Source organism: Musca domestica, unplaced genomic scaffold, assembly GCF_030504385.1.
Source record: "Musca domestica strain aabys unplaced genomic scaffold, Musca_domestica.polishedcontigs.V.1.1 16, whole genome shotgun sequence".
Classification (NCBI taxonomy): Eukaryota; Metazoa; Arthropoda; class Insecta; order Diptera; family Muscidae; genus Musca; species Musca domestica.
In genome coordinates this window covers 1,890,651-1,905,497 of record NW_026712219.1, presented here as the reverse complement: position 1 = coordinate 1,905,497, position 14,847 = coordinate 1,890,651, and the positions used below count along the sequence as shown (strand labels likewise).

The following is a 14,847-nucleotide window of genomic DNA, read 5'->3' as shown; positions in this document are numbered from 1 at the left end:
TTCACAGCTCTTCTGTAGGTTGGGCTTTTTACATATCTCATATTATTAGAAGACCTTTTACAAATCTTTATAGATCGAAGACCTCTTGAAATTCTTGGGTAGAGCTCAAACTCTTTTGTAGTGTTTACATTTTTCTAGGTTTTCATCGCCAGAAGACCCTATATAGCTTTTCTAAACTAGTTTTTTATATCCTCAGTCATATGGATAGAGAGGGTATATGATTTTATACAACGAAAACAGGTCTCATCGCAATAACGGTTTTAGAACGTAAATCTATTTGCACGAAAATTTGTTTCAAGACATTTGGAGTAGATCCGTCCGTCCGTTTGTATGGGTGGATGGATATTTGGTCCTAACTTCGTACATTGTAATATTTTTATTAAACTTAGATCGACTTCGGATATAGGCAATATTGGTCCACGACTTATGGTACCTCCCCCACAAAAGGTCAATTAAAATATTTCACTGCCCAGAAAGAGGGATGGAAATCCAATTTTGCTCCAACTTTGCAAATGATAATCCTCCACAAAGGGTCAAACTTTTGAATTATTATAACTCTTATAAAATGTGATGCAAGAGTCCAATTTTCTTTAAAATTCGCATAAGGTCTGGTGTGAAGATGAACTACATCGGTCCAATCTTTCTGGTACCTCATAAAACGCAAAATTAACATTCGACTCCATTCAGACTTATCAAGTCTCAATATGTCCTTCACCACAAGATCTGTTATAAAGATGGTAGAAATCGGACCATTCCTTCTCGTACCTCCCCTACAAAGGGTGAAAGTTTTGAATAATCAAAACGATTATAAAATCCGATATATGTATCTGGTTCTCTTCATATTTCACACATCTCATTATTTCTACTAACACAAGTTGAGATGATATGTATCTGCGAACCCCTTCTGGTACCTCACCCACAAAGGGTATAGGCACAATTTTCAATACTTTTACGGACAAAAGTATAACTAGCGAAACAAGTCATTTACAACTTACTATTTCTTTTACCCAGGAACCTGAGTTGAATATGGAATTTATGATTTCGCAGAAAATTGGATATTAACCTTCGATTTTCTTGTAACTTTGTCCATACCGATAGTTATACCCTACCAAATAGTGGTAAGGGTATTATGTCTTTGTGCATTTGTTTGTAATATGGAGAAGGAAGCGAGATAGGATCTCCATAGAATCAATTTCTGAGTTGATTTATGCATGTCAGTCCGTCCGTCTGTCCATGTATTCTTGAGAACAAAATGCAGGTCGCATTTATTATCCGATTGAGATGAAATTTTCCAAACAACATTGAAATTGGAGATAATCGGTAAAAATTTAGATATAGCTCCCATATATATCTTCGTCCGATTTGCCTTCTATTGTGCACCAAACGTGAAATATCAGCCCGAATAGAATGGAATTTTGCACTAACAATCAAATTAGGCCTGAAAATAAGTATGCCACATTTGATCGAAATCGGTTCAGATATAGATATAGCTCCCACATATACTGTTCATCCGATTTGTTATTTTTGTCCTCCGCAGCAGTAATATGCACTCTGTACTAACGATAATTGGGGAAATATATCAAATACAGCTCAGAAATACCTTTGCTAAATTTTATCGAGATCGGTTCGGATTTGGATATATATCTCCCATATATAACTTCGTCCGATTTACCACCAAATGTCTAATATTTGCCCAAACGGGATGAAATTTGGCAATTACGACCGAATTGAGTCTAGAAGCTAGTATGTCAAATTTGGTGAGGATCGGTTCAGATATAGCAATAGCTCCCATATATACTGTTCATCCGATTTGTTATATTTGTTACCCACAGCCGTAATATGTACTCCGTAACAACGATATTCAGGGAAATATATCAAATTCAACTCAGAAATATCTTTGCTAAATTTCATTGAAATCGGTTCCGATTTGGATATAACTCCCATATATATCTTTATCCGATTTCAAATTAATTGTGCACCAAATGGGAAATACAAGTCCGCATTTAAAAGATACAAATACTTCGGCATATTTAGTCCTTTGAACTTTAAATTATAGTTAAAATCATAGCATGTATGATTGAATTCTCCCATAAAAACTTCTAATTGTTATGTGGAGCTCTACTAAATTAGCAAAGTTGTATAGGGTATCATAAAGTCGGGCCCGCCCTCACACACATTTCAACATTCTCCAAATATGATATGATCTCATATAAAGTGAAGTATTTATATAATATTTATTTAGAACCGATACGAAATGGCCAATTCCCATTCCTTCGAAATCTTATCCATCCAACAAAAGTCAAAATATTTTTGAATAATCGCACACTGGCTGGCGTCAAAACTGACTGGAAACTTGTTTTTTTTTTAATATTGATTTCAAACCAACCACAAACTCCTTTGTATGGCGCATACATAACGAAAATCAGGCAAATACTCTATTGCTTGACACAGCGAGTGGTAGTGATGTCGAGTTTGGAATTAAGTCATAAATCTTTGAGTATTGACATTATTAATATTTATTGAATGACGTGGGAGGTACACCCACACTCACCAACACATATAGTAAACGCCAACCTGCACTTGCATGTGAGTGCAGCAGCATCCAACACATTTGCGTGATGGCCACAAGAGTTTGGACAAACGAACCGAAAAAGCCACCGCACAACCAACCAAACAGCCAGCTTAAAGGATAAAATTATCTAAAAAAGAGAGACCGGAGCAAACAAAGTAGACAAATCGTTACAGTGACTATCCATTCAGGCTATGACCAATTTTGGTGTACAAAATGCCGCGGGGGTGTTTTGTGTTGGAGTGCTATCGATGAACCACAATTGCCACAATCGCATGGCCAGAAGCCGCATTCTCTTGTGACGCGAAGAGTAATGCGAATGAGGACCTACACCCACACATATCCCCAAAACACACACACACACACATACACATTCCAAAAACTAACATGCACTCAAATTCTAGTTTGCTGCCCGATTTTCCCCGGTACTTTTATGCTGCAGTTCTTTGCGAAAAACGAAAATTGACTGCAGAGTTGTGAAAAATTTATTGCAAATATTCTTTTAAATTGACGTGATCAATAAGGATTTCATAGTTCGTAAATGAAATTGATATAAAAGAAGACTATGGATGGGAGGTAGGGTGGGCGTGGTGTCGACTTTTCTATTTTCATCCAAATGATGTCATAATTTAAAATTTTATTACAAGAACGTTGAAAGTGATACATGTAAAGGAGTAATAGAAAAAAAAAAAAAAAACATTGTTGCTGGCAACGAGATTCGGAAAATAAATGATAAAAATAAACGGAGAGAAAATGAAACCCATTTCGACAAGGATGAGACATTTATTTTACTTCGAATCATAGAGAATACACACACATTTTTTTTAAATCTGTAATTGTAAACCTCCGTAATATTCAAAAAAAAATCTAAGAATTGAAATCGGCGAATGTTGTTATATCGCATCTAAAAATGGGCATTTTAGGGTACTTGGAGCCATTACATCCATATCTATCTCTCGAAGAAAGTAATATTTTTATCACAACTTTGATGGGGCTCAAATATCCTTCCACAATTAAATGTCATATAAAAAGCAAACAATTTCGTTAAAACTCCGTACACAATGTATGTATTGGGGGGGAAGGTATAAAAAGAATATTTTTAAGGACTTTATGGCTAAATCTCACGTTGTTTTTATACCCTCAGCTATATGGCTAAAGAGGATATATATCATTTGATACAGCCAAAACGTGAATCATCGATATAACTGTTTAAGATCCTAGGTCTCATTGGAACTAATACGTTTGGACTCTATCTAGGGGTTTCCGATGGTCTGTCCCTCTTGCTGGTACGCACGATAACTCTTGAAGGAAATATCCGATTTAGACCAAACATGGTACATCGTAATATTATTGGCAAACTAAGATCGAGTTCGAAGATGGGCAACATCGATCCACTCCCTTATTACCTCCCACACAAGAAAAGAACTATCCAATTTGTTGCAAACTTTGCAAATCCCAATATTAGTACAAGTGCTATGTAAGGTGCGAAAATGGACAATATAGACCAACTCCATCAAGTACCTCCCCCCAAAAGGTCTAAAATTAGACTGATTATAACTCTTATAAAATGTGATGTGAGATTCCAAGTGTCTTCAAATTAAAAATATTATAAAATTTTTAATAACACAAGGTCTGGTATGAAAGTAGGATATATCGTTCCACTGCCGATAAAATATCAAAATTTTGAATATCCATAATGAACTTCCGTAATTAACATTCGATTCCATTCCGAATTGGCACATCTCAATATTTATATCATAACAAGATCTGTTATAAAGCTGGTAGAGATCGAACCATTCCTTCTTATGGAGATGGTAGAGAACGGACCATTCCTTCTCGTAACTCCCCCAGTAAGGATCAAAATTTTGAATAACCAAAACCATCATCCACCATACCATGAAGGGTATATTAACATTGTCATTCCATTTGTAACTCCTCGAAATACTCATGTCAGACCCAACAAAGTATATATGTTCTTGATCAGCGTAAAATTCTAAGTCGATTTAGCCATGTCCGTCTGCATGTCTTTTGCAATCACGCTATCTTTCGAGCGAATTGAGATAGAAGGCTTAAATTTTGCAGTAGGCAGGTAGGTTTATTTTTCCAGTAGGCAGGTTAAGTTCGAAAATGGGCCATGTAGGTCCACGTTTTCATATAGCCCCCATATATAAGTACCTCCCGATATTCGGTATTTTGATGATTTTAGCGACATTATTCACCGCAATTGTTTCAACTTTGGTTCGAATTGAATACTACATCCTATGACAGAAAATTATCTGTGCAGGTCCACGTCTTCGTAGAGCCCCCATACAACGGTACCTCCCGATATTCGGTATTTTGATGATTTTAGCGACACTATTCATCGGAATTGTTTCAAATTTGGTATTTAAGATTCGTAATGGATACTACATCCTAAGACAGAAATTTGTCTGTGCAGGTCCACTTCTTCGTATAGCCCCCATATAACGGTACCTCCCGACATGCGGTATTTTGATGATTTTAGCGTCATTATTTAACGGAATTGTTTCAAATTACGTATTTAGAGTTCGTAATGGAAACTAAAGTCTGTGACAGAAAATTGTCTATGCAGGTACAGGTCTTCGTATTGGCCCCATATATCGGTACCTCCCTATATTCGGTAAGTACAATACCCAACGAAATTTTTTGAGATGTCCTATTTGACGTTCTTAATGGATGCTATAGCCTGTGACAGAAAATTGTCTATGCTGGTCCAGGTCTTCGCACAGCTCCGATATAACGGTACCTCTCTATATACGATATTTTAATGATTTTATCTACATCATTCACCGTTTATTTCAAGTTTCGAATTTGAATATGGTAATGACTTATGACAAACAAGGCCTATGTAGGTCCACGTCGCATAGACCCCAATATAACGGCTATATTCGGTATTATTAAAATTTGAACAGCATTTTTTAAGGACTTTATTTTTTGAAAATTTCCAAATTCGTTCCAAATGGCGGAGGGTATTCAAATTTTGACCCAGCCGAACTTACTGCTTTTTAACTTGTTTTTATCTCACCCTGTATATGTGTTTTCTATTGAAAAAATTAAATTTTGTCGCAAAATGTTGTAATTATTTCGTATTTACTTATCCAATTATGAAATCTATATTTGGTTCCAACAAAATTTTCCTCATTCTGTGTGAAATTGTATCTTCTACTTGAGTTGAAAAAACTGCTCCAACTGACAACATATATTTACAGTTTCAACTCCATCATTGTTCATTGTAGATATTGCAGCAATCCGCTTTAATCCTAAAATTTCCAAATCGTGACTGATGAAATAATGAAATGAATTTTGTGTTTTGTAATGTCAACTGCAATTTAATTACGGAGTCAACAACCGTTGATTATCCCTAATTGTACATGTACTCGTACCAAAGATGAATGACCAATGTCCCATCGGGAATGATGTGGACACGAACGTGTACATCTGTGTAAAATGTTATGCGAATACTGTGTATGTGATAATACTGGTATATATGGCTTTGACGGCGGCTATAATTATTGTTCATTCATTAATTAGCTAATTGAGATGAAAGTTTTAGCCGTGCTTTGATCTGAAACGAATGAGCAACGTCATAGCTCTCCTCATCCTTTTCGTTCGCTTCGTTCCATTCAATTCATTCATAATCAGACGCGAAATGGTGCTACAAAGCCAATGAAATTATGGCAGACACATTTGATTTGCCAAGCACAAACACTAACAAATATGTGTATACACATGAACATATGTATGTGTGTTTCTATGTGTGTATGTGATTTTACAATTATTTATGCCATTTTACCGTTGAATAGCAATAATTATTGCAATGAAGTTGCTTTGATTTGAAGTTGAATGGTGTGCGGCCACATTTGTTCGTGTTATTTGACTTGTTATTTAAGAAAAGGATTTTGAAGTGGGCCAGTCTGTACATGGATTAGTATTAGTATTATCAAACCTGACATATAATTGCTGTTCGTTTTTACATAATAATAATTAAATAGAACTTGGGGTTACAAGGGTTTTCACTGTTGTGAAAAGATCAAACGTTTTAAAAATATTGAATTTTTCATTTGGTTTTTATAATGAATTCTTTGACAAAAAATAAACGGAAACAAGTAAAAAAACAGCTAAGTCCCGCCGGGCCGAACATTTAATACCCTCCACCATTGGGAAGAAACTTTAAATATTTCCAAAAAAAAAAAATCTGTGGAAAAATACCGCTCGAATGAAACCTGTAGTGGAATTCTGTAACTCATTTTCTGAGTTGCCGAAAAAAATTGGTAAAATTCAAATGCTTACAATTTCAGTAATTAACGAAAATTTTCGATAAGCTAGCGGCGAAATGAAAGTCGTCGCTTAGACCTACCGATAGATACCAATGTTGTCAACTTTTATTTGTTTTTTTATAACAAAATTTTGCATCTGAAAGTCATCGATTTTTGTCGGTAACTCAAAAATTAGTTAGAAAATCCCACTACTGATAGGCTGTAGTAACGATTCCGAAATTTTTATACAAAATTTGAAATAATTCCGGTGAATAATGTCGCAAGAATCATGAAAATCCTGAATACCTGGGAGTACCGTTACATGGGCGCAGTACTAAAACGTGGACCTATTAAGACTTATCTCTTCTAAGTGATATAGTACTCAAAAAGAATTCCTTGTGTGGACTTTAAGACAATTCCATTGAAAAACTTGGCTCAAATCACGAGAATACCGAATATCGGGAGTTACTGTTATATGGGGGCCATACGATATTGTAGATTTATATTGATAACTCTCTTCCAGGGGATAAAGTAATTACAAGGATCTCCTTGTGTAAATTTCAGACAATTCCGTTGAAAAATGCGGCTAAAATTATTAAAATAGCGAATATCGGGGTATACCGTTGTATGGGGGATTTACGATATCGTGGACCCATATAAATAATTCTCTTCCAGGAGATAAAGTACTCTCAAGGAACTCCTTGTGTTGAAAAATGTGGCTAAAATCAACAAAACACCGAATATCGATTTAGCTCTGTCCGTTCGTCCGTCTGTTGTAATCACGCTACAGTCTAAACGAATTAAGATAGGAAGCTAAAATTTTGCACAGATCTCTCTTTTGTCTGCAGGCAGGTCAAGTACGAAGATGGGCTATATCGGTCCACGATATCGTATATAACGGTACCCCCGATATTCGGTATTTTGATAATGGTAGCCACATTTTTCAACCGAATTGCCTGAAATTCCACACAAGTAGTTCCATGTGGGTACTTTATACCTCGGCATATAACGGTACCCCACCCTAATTCGAAATTTTGATAATTTTAGCCATATTTTTCAATGGAATTGTTTGAAATTCCACAAAAGGAATCCCTTTTACACCCTCAAAAAGAATTGTTTATATAGGTCTGCGATATCGTACATCCCCCATATAACGGTACCCCCCGATATTCGGTATTTTGATGATGTTACCCACATTTTTGAACGGAATTGTCTGAAAATCCACACAAGGAGTTTCTTGTGGGTACTTTATACCTCGGCAGAGATTTATCTATATATGTCCACAATATCGTATAGCCCCCATATAACGGTACCCCCGATATTTGGTATTTTGTTGATTTTACCCACATTTTTCAACGGAATTGTCTGAAAATCCACAAAGGAGTCCCTTGTGGGCATTTTACCTCCTCAAAATGAAGTGTCTCTATAGGTCCACGATATCGTATATCCCCCATCGGAATTGTCTTTACCCCCCGACAGAGAATTCTCTATATAGGTTAACCCCCTGAAACGGAATTGTCTATATAGGTCCACAATATCGTATATCCCCCATATAACGGTACTCCCCTGTATTCGGTATTTTGATGATTTTAGCCACTTTTTCCAATTGAATTATCTGAAAATCTACACGAGAAGTTCGTTTTGAGTCCTTTACACGCAGACATAGATTTGTTTTTATAGGTCCACAATATCGTATATCCCCACATATATCGGCACATTCCTATATTAGATATTTTAAAGATTTTAAAAGAATTTTTAATGGATTTTATTTTTTTGAAAATTTTCTAATTCGTTCAAAATGGTGGAGGGTATTCAAAGTTCGGCCCGGCAAATAAAAGCAACAAATGTCGGAAATAACATAAAATTTTAGAATAACTTTAGATTTGTTCAAATAGGTCACCTTTGGCCGTTCGTCACAAGCTGCCCGAATGTTGCTCTGCGGTATTTTGGCCCAATCCAGGCGAAGCGCATGCTTGAGGTGATCGACACTTTGGTATTTTTTAGTGGCAACCTTGCTTTCCAAAATACTCCAGACACAATAGTCCAACGGATTGGTATCCAGAGATTTTGGTGACCAGTGTGTGCTGGAAATGAAGCGAGGAACCTCATTTTGTAGCCATTCTTGGGTGGCGCGTGCTGAGTACGTTGGTGCGGAGTCCTGTTGTAATGTCCAAGGTCTGCGGCCAAAATGTTTGCGTGGTCCAGAATATTTTCGCGATAATAGTCAGCGTTTGTTCTGATGCCACGGTCGATTAATATGAACGGAGAGCGACCATCGGCTTGAGTTCTGGTTGCCAGCCAAATGTGCACATTTTCATCTTACCTCTTTGGCAAGTAAATCCGACATTTTTGTTTGTTTACAAACAGCTGGACAACGAATGTTTTCTCTTCGGAGAAAACCAAACTCGACAGTTCACCACTTTCGGCCAAGCGAAGCAACTCTTTGGCTCTTTTGAGTCTATTTTCTCTTTGTTGCGGTGTAAGATCTTTCACTTTTTGGAATTCCAATGGCCTTACCCCGAGCTCATTTTTCAGTTTTTGCCGAATGGAATATTGCGATATGTTCAGCTTACGAGCCGGTTTTCGGCCACTGCGGCGCGAAGTGTTACATAATTTTTGGCCCAATCAAACGTATAATACCCCCAACACATGGTGTTGTAGGGTATAACTATAGAAGTATTCTACTTTTTATAACCTACAACACTTTGTGTTGGGGGTATTATAAGTTTGATTCAGCCAAAAATTATGTAACACCACGAAATATTGATTTCCCACATAGGAAAGTATATGTGGATCTTCCTATCTCGCCGAGTTGAGTCGATCTAGCTATGTATATCCGTCCTTCCGTCTGTCCATGTTAATTTGTAATCACTCTACAGGTCGCAGTTATGGCCCGATCTTCGCGAAATTTAAAATGTAGATGGGGTTACGGTCAGAATAGAACCCTATTTCTTTTGAAGATTATGGCATAATATTTAGGGGTTGAAATGGACCAAAAACTGAAAAATTCCTGATTTTGCAGTTGCTCTACAGGTCACAATTATAGACCAATCGAAGCAAAAGTTAGCATGGGGCTAGAGATTTGGGCTGGGCAGAAGCCTTCCAATTTTGGTCATCCGCTAATATTTAGTGGGTGAAATAGACCATAACATTTGTGTTAAATAAAATTCAAATTTTCCATTAAACCGCGAATATTTTTTAACCCGGCGAAATCTCAAATGGACAACAGGTCAATTCTGACCTCTACGTAGATGCTGATAGTAAATATATCGGATATATATAGCGAAATATATACAATGTGTATAAACAAAGGAAGGGGATATAAGCTAAAATGCTTATATCTCAAGAATGCCTGCACCGATTTTGACAAATTTTGTAAGTTCAGAATGCCCTCTTAGCATACGCATATGACACCTCAAAAATCGCAGAAAAATATGCCAATAATGAGGTTAATATAAATTTTGTAGATTTTTGTGACATTTTTTATTTTTTCACATTTTTTATCGCATGCGATTTTTTCAATTTGACTTATAAAATTGAAGTGTATATTTTGTAGTGTTTTTGCACTTTACAACACAGGTTGGGGTTATTATATACAGATTGCAATAATCGTCCGATCCTCACGAAAATTTTCACATGGGTAGGATTAGGCTCAGAAGGGCTACGCCTATTTATTTCAAAGATATCCGCAATATATTTAGCGGTTGAAATGGACCAACAATTAAAAATATACTTGATTTTGCGGCCGTTATAAAGGTCACAAATAGAAACCAAAAGTTACGAAATCTCGCATGAAGTTAGAGTTAGGACAGAGGATAGAATAGTAGAGGATACAAGTAGTGGTCCACTTTTGTGTGAAGAAATACCAACACTACTTACAGGCGATATTCGAAATACACAAAAGGCGAACTTCTGGCTTTTTTATGCTGATTTCGTGGACGAATATAGCCAAATATCGTAGACAAGAAAATCATATAGATTAGTCTAGATTTGGAGATACAGAGGGGCCTCTTGCTTTTGGAGATGATCGCAAAATATTTAAGGGTTCAAATGAACCAAACACAGAAAAATGGTCCTGATCACACAATTGAAGCCAATCGGCACGCCTGAGAAGAGATTTAAGGACAGGAAAAAAGTCTAACATTTTGGATGACCATTGAATTATATTCAGCTGTAAATGGACGACAATAACTGACAGCATAATTTCAAAAACGAAATCTCCCAAAATGGATTAGGACATAAGGGGGCTTCTATCATATTGTGGTGTTGTAGGGTATCACATAGTCGGCCCCGCACGACTATAGCCTTTGCTTACTTTTTAAAATCTATATACATGACACATATCTGGAGTGTCAATGCAATATGTATGATATGTGTGATATTGTTTTAAGTGAAATAATTTTATTTTCTAGAATCGATTGAATTTAAATGATTTCTTTTAAAAACCTCACACACACACATTCACACATGTTAAACCTCAGAATAAATTAACGCAACGTGTGAAACAATAACTATGTAATTATCTAATTTTAGTTCACACCAAATACGATTATTGTTATTTTAATTGTCGTTTTTTAATATTTACTCACCTCGGGCGATACAAAATAGCTGGGCGACTTCTCTATTGTTATCTGGCCACGAAACGAGTGTGGCATTTTCTTGCGATACCATTCCAGACCTTTCATATAGTTTTCATCGCGATCGAAGAAATGAACTTCACCGCCGGCCTTCTGAATGCGCGGATGTAAATAAAGCATTTCGAGCAAAGCTCGAGTACCACACTTGCGTATGCCGATGATGAGAGCCTGAAAGAAGTGAGGGTGGATAATTAATTTAGTGCTTACGTAAAAGGACTGGTATTTATTCGAAATTAGATAAACATTTGCTTACGATAAGGAATTGTGTATAAGGAAGCAGTAATTAAATTAATCGGTGAGGATAAGTGGAGTGAGAAAATTCGGTTTATATTTAGATTTTGAAAGGGGGCACCTAAACAAATGTCATACAAATTTGTTGTAATATCAACATTTTCCTAAAGTTAAATCTGAAAAACTTACAGATAATTTAATATTTAGAATTTTCTAAGAGAGAGAGATTTTATACCCTCTGCCTAATGGCTAAATAGAGTATATTTCATTTGATGCGACGAAAATGTGCTTCATCGATGTAGCGGTGTCTCTATTTGATGAAATTCGGTTTTTTTTATATTTGAAGTCGATTTAGTCATATGCAAAATGAAAACCAATAAAGAAAGTCTTAAAGTCGGGCGGGGCCGACTTTACGATACCCTAAACCACTTTGCTAATTTTGAAGAGCTCCGCATAACAATTAAAATTTTTTTTTTTTATTATGGAAAAATTCAGTCATACACGCTATGATTATAATTATAATTTAAAGTTCGATGGGCTAAATATGCCGAAGCATTTGTATCTTTTAAATTCGGACTTGTATTTCCCATTTGGTGCACAATTAACTTGAAATCGGATAAAGAATATATGGGAGTAATATCCAAATCGGATATATGGGAGTAATATCCATTTTGGCAAAGATATTTCTGAGCTGTATTTGACATATTTCCCTGAATATCGTTGTTACGGTTGCCCATATTCGACGGACCTTTGGGCCCATTTCAATCGACGAGGCTTGTCCGCAGGCAACATTCTTTGAGTCAATTGAATTTTGTACGGGAACAAATGCAAATCAATGCGAATAATCCGTTGTAAAGTGGTCATGGCTCGCCCAACTGCTAAGAACGGCGTTTTTGGGATTTTCTTGGGGACATCTCAACACTGGCTCTTACGGCAGTGATATTCTCGGCCGATCGCCTAGGTTGACTTTTATATGGCCTCTTCGGAGTAGAAAGAGCCTTACCAGTCGAAAATTTTTCGTATAAACGCTTAATGGTGTTCTTAGAAGGCGCACTTCTCACATTTTTTTAATGTTTTAAAAGCACGTTGAGTTTTCACAATTGACTTCTTGTAAATTTCAACTATTTCAGAGCGCTCGAGTGGCGTGTATTGGCTCATGGTAAAAATCTGCTTAGACTGACGCTTCAAACGCGGTATGTCATTGAGCGATGTGAAATCTCTGTCAAAAGTTATGGCGTTGCCAGATGGGTCCGTCGAATATGGGAAACCTTGCATAACAAATCGGATGAACAACATGTATAGGAGCAATAGCTACATCTGAACCGATCTTCACCAAATTTGACATACTAGCTTCTATTCGGTCGTAAGTGCCAAATTTCATCCCATTTGGACAAATATTAGACGTTTGGTGCACAATAAAAAGTAAATCGGACGATGTTATATATGGGAGCTACATCCAAATCTGAACCGATCTCGATAAAATTTAGCAAATGTATTTCTGAGCTGTGTTTGATATATTTCTCCAAATAGTGTTGTTACAGAGTGCATATTACGGCTGCGGAGGACAAGAATAAAAAAAACCGGTTGAACAATATCTATGGGAGCTATAGCTATATCTGAACCGAATTCAAATTTGGCACACTTATTTTTAGGCCTGATTTGGTTGTATGTGCAAAATTCCATACCTTTCGGGCTGATATTACACATTTGGTGCACAATAAAAGGCAAATCGGACGAAGATATACATGGGAGCTATATCTAATTTTTTACCGATTATCTCCAATTTCAATAGGTTTGGTCCTTGGGCCAAACAAATGATTTGAGCAAATTTTCATCTGGATAGGGCGGACGGACGGACATGCATAAGTCGCCTCAAATGCGATTCTATGCAGATCATCAAAGTGTACTATGGGTCTATCCCGTTTCCTTTTGCCTGTTACAAACAAATGCACAAAGACATAATACCCTGACCACCTTGTGGTGTAGGGTATAATTAGTGTATGATTTTGTTTTTCGAATTTCCTACCAGCCAATATGTCTAATAATATGCTATCTAGGCTGAAAAGAGTAATTGGTACCTTGCTGGACCGACCATGTGATACCCTACTTCACTACAACACGGTAGAAGTTCCCTTACGTCCAAATCATTTTGCAATATTTCGATTTTGAAATTATGTCTTAAAACACTGCCCAGATATTACCCTTAGTCCTTTGACTAGGAATATTTGCCCAATATTTACACACTCCGTAATGCTGTTAGTTACAGCCAAATATAATCCAAGGGTCATCCAAAATGCTAGACTTCTTCGCTGCCCTTAACTCTCCTCTCATGCAAAATTCCGTGTCGATTGGTTTCAATTGTGTGATCAGGATTTTTTTTGTTATTTGCTTTCCAACGATATTTTGCTATATTCGTCCAGCATAAAAAGTCAGAAGTTTGTCATTTGTTTTATAACGGCTGCAAAATCAGAAACATTTTTAGTTGATGGTCCATTTTAATCCATAAATATATTGCGGAAAACTTTAAAAACAATGGGCCTAGCCCTTCCAATCCTAACCCTGCAATTACGAACATTTCCGTAAGGAAAGGACGATAATTGCAATCTGTATATAATAACCCCACTCTGTATAACAGAATTTAAACTTCAATATTACAGGGTGAGATAAAAAAACTTCAACCAATTTCAGTCTGCTGTCATTTCTAAGCCACACGTCCGATAGCTGTAAAATTATTCCAGTGACAGTTCATTATATTGTTTACAAGTGTACAAAAGCATTTTAGTGAGAATTTTCCAGAAAAAAAGTCATTCCTGATGGAATTCAAGCGTGATAGTGAGATTTCTTTTTATTTGGCTGGAAAAACACAAGTGGCTATCGTTAGAGCACTCCAGTACTTAAATGTGCATGGATCTTTTGTGTCTCGTACCATCGCTCCTTACCGTGATACTGACAGCGTAGCCCGACGTCATGGAAGTGGACGGAAGAAAACAGCAACATCAGCAGACATGGTTGGAAAAGTAAGGAGGCAAATTGATTGAAACCCGCTTCGCAGTGTCCGCAAACTGGCTCTTGAGCTGAACATATCGCAATATGCCATTCGGCAACTATTGACAAATGAGCTCATAAAGCCATTGAA

General features: G+C 36.6%; 1 pseudogene; it reads right to left on the bottom strand.

The window, feature by feature from the left end:
* The window catches only part of LOC131801370 (uncharacterized), a 204,773-nt pseudogene that overhangs the window by 23,490 nt on the left and 166,436 nt on the right, over positions 1 to 14,847 (bottom strand).